General features: G+C 44.6%; 1 protein-coding gene across 2 annotated transcripts in view; it reads right to left on the bottom strand.

Annotated features, from left to right (window-relative positions):
* The window catches only part of LOC144099077 (metabotropic glutamate receptor 5-like), a 411,956-nt gene that overhangs the window by 316,285 nt on the left and 88,171 nt on the right, over positions 1-7,500 (bottom strand). For both annotated transcript variants that reach the window (XM_077632161.1, XM_077632160.1), the window contains exon 2: positions 5,139-5,223. The gene's annotated coding sequence lies outside the window, so the exon portion shown is untranslated. The remainder of the gene's footprint in view (positions 1-5,138; positions 5,224-7,500) is intronic.

Below are 7,500 nucleotides of genomic sequence, written 5' to 3' on the forward strand. Positions count from 1 at the left end.
GCTTTAAACACCAGATAAATGGAATGCTCCGCGGAGCGTGAAGTTGTTGTTGTTTCCTTGGTGACATGGCACATACCCACGACGGGGGAAGTTGTCGGAGATGGTTAATCTTCAATCGTAGGCGTCCTCGACTGCCTTTGAGCACTGCGACATTTCAACAGCGACTCCCACACCCGAAGTATAGTTGTTTTTCTCTCTGATTGTTACTAATCGGCTTTCTTGCGAAAACGTCTAGCTCTGCGGAAAAGGTCTTGCAGGGTGCTCGACAGTAACAGAGTTATTTTTGTTACTGAAAGACAAGTCTAATATGATTCTCATGTCCTAAACTAAGAGGCCCTTTTTCTTTCTTTTTGGTTTGTTACTAAGCTCGTTCTTAGTCACACTTGAAAAATAAAAGAATGAAGGGAATTACTCCTGTTGCACTACGTTTCACACACGACAGCGCTTGCAGCGGCGAATTTATATCTTAAAAGCACAGCAAATCTTTGTACGTGGCCAATTACTTATTGTAGGAGAGAACGAAGGAGATGTTTACATAGTTTTAAGCTGAAAACGGAACGTCGTCCACTTCTAGGAGATAAAACGACAAAAACTTACTGCATTGTTACAAATCTGTCACGCGAGACTCAGAGACAGCTGTTGGCGTATTTTCATTTCGCGAAATATAGAGGTAAACAATTTGTGAGGGACATGAAAATATGTACAATTATAGAGCGATTTTTTAATTTTTCAGAAATACTAGCTTTTCAAGTACATAATCTCTCCCACTCCTCGATAGTCATGAATGCAGCCCTGTGGTCTTAAAAGTGGAAGAATATGACTCCAGGGCGTTTGACCGATGCCCGATTCCGAAAGGCGAAGTCTATGCATGTGTTTCGACAGACCGTCAAGGCAGAGGAAGGAGTTAGGACGGTGAGAAACTACGCCTTCACACGTGACGTCACAACGTTCCGACGACTCAGTGCGCTGCGTTGCAATTGCACGTTTCTGTGACGTTATGAGTGCCGTCATTACAATTCTTCTTACAAAGGTTGTCGTGGTTACATCTTCCGGTCAATTACGCCGCCTACAACTACTGCTACTTCAACGCCGAACCCGAAGCGGTGGCTCAGTGGTTAGAGCGCTCGGCTACTGATCCGGAGTTCCCGGATTCGAACCCGACCGCGGCTGCTGCGTTTTTATGGAGGAGAAACGCTAAGGTGCCCGTGTGCTGTGCGATGTCAGTGCACGTTAAAGATCCGCCGGTGGTCGAAATTATTCCAGAGCCCTCCACTACGGCACCTCTATATTCCTTTCTTCTTTCACTCCCTCCTTTATCTCTTCCCTTACGGCGCAGTTCAGGTGTCCAACGATATATGAGACAGATACTGCGCCACTTCCTTTCTCTAAAAACCTATTATTATTATTATTAATATTATTAACGCCGAATCTCAACGCATGCGGCTGAACTTTAACAGCTTTTGCTGCTACAAGTCAGTCATAACACAACCGGAGATTAGCAGCGCGCAGCAAAAAGATATACAACCATATGTACAGTTTCAGAAACAGCAAAAATCAAAGTAACTCACCAACCCGTCCATAAAATAGCGGCTATTGATAATGTGTGTGTATATAGTTTTTCCTTCGTTACAAAACGATCTCATAAACTTCTATACCAGACTTTAAAAATCCCGAAAAAGCTGCAACCAGAAAGAGATTGCCCTAGTTACCGTAGGTTGTTTAGGCTTTGGAAAACAGACGGTTACAGGAGTGAAAAATCGAGTCTTGTTAGATTATACATTTTGTGCAGCATGAATATTCACGGGTAACAGCTGCAGGAAAAGTTCAGACAATGCATTTCAAAGATTGTACTTGTGAAAATTATCAAGCAGTAAAATTAAAGAAGCCTAGGCGGATACCCAATACTGGCGGTTTAAAGTGCTCTTTGTGTCTGTAATTTCTGTAAGAGTCAAAGTTGCGGCGTGTAACTGTGCTCAGCAAATGCGCTTGATATAGAATATAAACAAAGCGAAATAATACGGGATGACAAAGGTGTGGGGGTAAAAATACATTTCCGTGGTAAACAGGGCTCTCCATCTAGTTTATTTTTTTTATCTTCCTCTCTGCTAATTAATTAAGGTGGCATGGCCTTCGTTAATAATGTAGAACTACATGAATAGCACACAGCTTTTCACAAGAGCCAATTGAAAACATGCGGACTGGGACCCAATACCGTTTCAAATGACATAAAATTCGGAGAAAAAATGCCTACATCTTCGGGCCATCACCACAAAAAAGATAATGCAAGATCCTTAAACCACATTATGTGTACGTGTAACGTGCGTTAGCGCTGTGAAGGTGAACTGAGCAGAAAATTACCATATCTAGCCATAAATCACCCTATGCAAAAAAAAAAGTTGCCTATGCTTGAAAAGGATGCAAGGTACAGCTTGAAATTGAATAGAAAAATGAATGGAAGAAAAACAAACTGACGCCGGAACTATGTTTAATATTAATTTTGAGAACTAGTGATATGCCACTACACTCAAACATAACGGCGTAAAAAAAAAGTAAGCTGCCTTATATTGCATTTCCTTTATGAAAGGGAGTGCCTAAAAGGAAAGCTTATACCCCTGTCACACGGGCACTCTAAAGGCACATTGAACTAATGCTCCTTTACGCTCCCAAAGGAGCACTACTTCAAGGGAGTTCGTCCGTGCTACACGGTCGCGGAACGACCTTCGCAAGAACTTTTTAGCGCCCTCATCGGCGAAAAGCGTTATTTAAATTGCAAACCTCACTGCACATGTAAATACACAAATGTCACATTTTTTTAGTTAATTAGTTTTATAACCGTATTATGTTAAAGCAACGCAATTTTAACTGCAATAATGACATGATTTTCCAAATACAGAGCATAACATCACAGTGCTGGCCACACTGAGCCCAACTCGCTCGTATATCTGGAACGAGAGTATGGCGTGGTGAGACTGCCACAAAACAAATGATCTTATATTTTAAAACAACACTAATCTTATGAAGTGAATTTATAAAACGAAACTTGAACGTTTCTTTCTTCAATTTATTTATGCTGTAACTCGCTAGGAGAGAGAGTACTCCCTTGAAGCCTCAAAGGACGAACTCGAGCTGCCTTGTTTCGAAGCTTCTTTGAGCTAGGTGTCCTTTGGCGCGTCCGTGTGGCAGCGCGCGTTCGTCCTTAAAGTAATGAAGCATTAGTTCAAAGTACCTTTACATGTCCGTGTGACAGGGGTATTACTCCCTTTTTACTCTTATATAGGCCTACCAGTGTTTAGAGTGTACTCCTCACGGCAAGGCGGGAAAGAAGTTAAAAGCGGCTGTTAAGAAACAATCTCCTCGAGCTGGCCAGAAACAAAGCACCAATCACTGGGAAGAAATACGGGGTCACAGCACCGCTCTTGCATCATGTCAGACTGAGTCTGATATTTTTTGTTATTGCATGTCTTTGTTGTTTTTTATTCCTGTGTTTCCCGCAGAAAGCATGAAGCCAGATCGGCTCGTAACGGTCCGAAAGTGTAAATGATATCCAAGCGCGAAAAAGCGATATCTCTCCCTCCTCCTCTCTGTTTCTCATTTTTTTGAGCAGCCTTTCATTTATAATTTCTCGCTTTTACACACACACACACAAAAAAAAAAACTGGCGGCCTGCAAGTCTCGCGGCTTTCCACGAAAGGAAATCGTTGCTTGAAGAACACTCTCACAGCACTACGCGAATAGCGCTAGCGGCGCTTTGAAATGTGATTTTTGCGTCCAGTCATTCATCATGATTTTCATTTTATATGTATTAAATCAATGACCTGAAACGCCTCTGCAGTCTAGTGACATTTTAAATAAAAAAGCCATTGAAACCTCCCGTGAAAAAGCCGGACCAAAGAGAACAGAGATAAAAGGCGTTGAATTGCATTGGGCCCCATGCATGCGCACCCAGATAAATACTCTCTCAAGTTTTGAAATCTTAAGCGCAAGAAAAAAGTCTAATGGCGGCAGTGTCTAAGGGGCGCGTGGGTTGGGGGGCAGACATTTTTCTCGGGCTATCAGAAGCCATCTTATCACGCAATCGCTGGCAAGTATTGGCACAAGGGAGCGACACATATCGGAAGGGAAGCGTTTCCCAACTTCAAAGCGTGCTGAATGGCAACGCTTTAGGCGCTCCGAGCTATAGGCACAGCTTCATGCGCTGTGTCTACAGCTACAGGGCGCCGTGCACTTAGGGCAGCTCAATGAATCATAGTCCGAAAAGTTCTCTGCTTTCGATGCCACTTTTGACAGGGTCCTATTTAAATTGCCCTGAAAACAGGGGGCAGCCTTGCCATCATTGCATCAAGTTCAGTGGGGAATTGCATCAAATAATTTTCTGAAATGCGACATGTCTTGGTGAGGCGCTCTGAACGTTTCGCGAAAGCGCCACGTCAGAACCCCGAAGCCGCGTGGCTAAAAACGCACTATGGCTTCTCCGTCTCCTCTACCGCGCACTATACAGCGCACGGGTTGAATGAGCTCCTCTTCGTGATCTCGTAAGAGCGGTGAACGTGAAATGTCGGTCATTCAAATTCACCCAATTCAAACCACCGATTTAATCGAGGTGACGCTTTGGGCCCGCCTTACGCTTAGGGGCCGTCCCGGCACCAAAAGTGCAATTTATCATTCCATCTAATGGCCGCAGATTTAGAACACTTAATGCTTTAGACGGTCCAGACGGATGAAGAGTAACCGCAAAGAAATAATTAGCGGGATGCAGACGAATTGCTAAAGTTTTTGAGTGCTTCTTTGCATACCAAAAAATTACATAATCTAGCCGTGACGCCTCTCGCATCGTATTCGTGGCAAGTGCGCTCCGACAAAAGGTCAGATCCAAAGCTTAACCTGAAGGATTAAAGAATAACGTCCTTCTGGATTACCAGAGAGGACACTTGAACGCTCACTTCTGGTAGTTTTACTTTCAGCATCTCACCACATCATCGCCATCTGTTCTCGGATCATGCTTTTCAGGTGTGTCTTTTGTAACCCCTTCCTTAAAAAGGAACCACTGCAGATATATTCACACGCGCAGTATAAAGCCAAGCCTAAACTTCGCGTCAGTCGTAAAGAAGGCAGCACGAAAACGAACGCACAAGACTCACTTGGAAGCTGTCAGGTCGCTCGCAAACTTAACCATAGCGTCGAATGACTTGGAAGCGGATTCTCGGAGGCATCGGCATCGGCTACCTGCGAAAATGAAAAAGAAGAAATGCACAATGCGCATTAACAGCCACAGTGGGTATGCGTCATTTTTCATTTGAGGACCACAACAACAACCTCAGAGCATTGTCAGCAGTGACACGGACACAAGCGCTACATTTAGGCCTAGCTCCGTAATGGCGATATTAGGGCTTCATGCTGCGTACACTCTTCTCCCGTTGGCCATCTCTCGCTGGTATTGTTCCTCCATTTAAATTCGTTTGGAATAAAAGCAGCGATCGATTACAAAATAGTTTCGACGGCTTCTTGAATACGCGTTGATGCTTGTACGCAAGATATGAAGCGCTCGCAAATATAAAATAAAACAAAAAACAACCGGTGCGCAGGCGAGCTTGTTTTTGCATATTAAAGAGCGCAATAACAACAAGCACAACACGAGGACGTCCTCGTCTATTTCGCGCTGTTTAATACGTATAACAACCAGCTCGCCCAGCTTTTTGTTCTTGTAATTGTACTTGCATCTGGGCTGGTATAATGCATGATGTCATCAGTACAGCTACTATAACGTGGTTTGGTTTGGTTTGGTTTATGGGGGTTTAACGTCCCAAAGCGACTCAGGCTATGAGGGGGGAGACCGTAGTGAAGGGGTCCGGGAATTTCGACCACCTGGGGTTCTTTAACGTGCACTGAGATCGCACAGTACACTGTTCTCTAGCATTTCGCCTCCATAGAAATGCGTCCACCGCGGCCGGGATCAAACCCGCGTCTTTCAGGTCAGCAGCTGAGCGCCATAACCACTCTGCCACCGCGACGGCTGTTTCTAAAATACGTGTCGCGGCGACTATCACATGACAAGGCTGAACAGTTTTCTACTTCCTCAAACATGTTCAGAAGGGTAAACACAGGCCAAGAAACTTTACACCAAACAGAGAGCACAGGACAATGGTTGGGCTAACAACTAGCACTTTAGTGAAAACAGGCCACTAGTAAACAGACATTGTTTAAAAAGAAAACTGGAGAGATGTCACCGACAAAGCAATGAAAAGCAATGAAAGCAAAGCAATGAAAATAAAATCGGCGAGAACCAATGCGTAAATGCGGTCTTTTTCATAAGGATGTCGAGGCTCTGCCCACGAATTTCGCCCTGGGCAAAAAAAAGAAGCCGTGCTTCACAAACATAAAAACAAGGACGTGAAATGCGTGATGGAAGTTGTTCCCGAGATTCCGTCGATGTGCAGGTAATTTTACACCGGTGAGGCTGGGCAGTGTGTTAATGAAGGGATGCGCGAGCACTGGGTAAAATCTGGCGAAGGAGAAGATGGCCATTTCCCTTGTTTAGAGGGAAAGCCCTACTCTTCGCATTACAACTCCCAAGGTCATCTGGTACAGCGTGTGTGACCTTGAGGCGGCAGAGCAGAGGTGTGGCAAGTGACGTCACGCCACGTGACTCGCCGTGGAGAGGCACCGCAGCTGCGTTCGCTCGGAGCCTCGCCGCCGCTTTACCACGTGGTTAGCGTGGGTAGAGCAGCTGCTTCGCTAGCGCTCGGTGTCGCTCGGTCTCGCCATGGATGAGGCGCGCGCCGGATCGACTCCGTCGACGCTTAGCTTTAAAGGGCTAGTAAGCCAAACCATGCGTAAGCATGCTTAACAGAGCTTTCGCTGGTATTACTATGTTTAGCCGGTATAAACCTCCGTATTTCTTACTGTTGCTTACGTACCTGCAAGTGTATGTCACTTTTCAAAGATGTTTCCATTCTATGCCGCATAAGAACACAGAGGGCGCACGAAATCATTCAGGCCTTTCAGATAGAAAAGCATAAAAAATTTTGTATGAGTGCACCGGGCATAACTCTAACGGACAAGACATTTCTTTTTTTTTAGTTTTCATCCTTAGCTTTTTTTTTCTTGTTGCTTTAGCGCATGTGTGACTATGCAAGCCGGCATTTTAACAAAAATGTAAGTTATTAGTCCAGCCGTTGTCCTGCGCTCTACTATGTCTTGTGCAGTGTTTTTTTTCTGGCCAGTTTTTATCCTTCTATATACGACTAAACATCTCTGTAATAAGCAAATGGGTGTCGTCTCCTGAGCCTGCGACGGAAGGCGAAAAAACAGCGAAAAAAAAACATGTATAACTTAAACAGAATCGCTATATAAATACGGTTATACCCTAAGCAGGTGGAATTGAGAAGGTGAGCTCTCAATTTAGGGAACATTTAATATTGGCCCACTGCGACAGGATGGCCGGTGACTGTATCTGAAGCGCCATCCCATCGTCGTCATTCGAAGCGCGCAGAGGATGTCGTA

Source organism: Amblyomma americanum, chromosome 7 (assembly GCF_052857255.1).
Source record: "Amblyomma americanum isolate KBUSLIRL-KWMA chromosome 7, ASM5285725v1, whole genome shotgun sequence".
NCBI classification, from domain to species: Eukaryota; Metazoa; Arthropoda; class Arachnida; order Ixodida; family Ixodidae; genus Amblyomma; species Amblyomma americanum.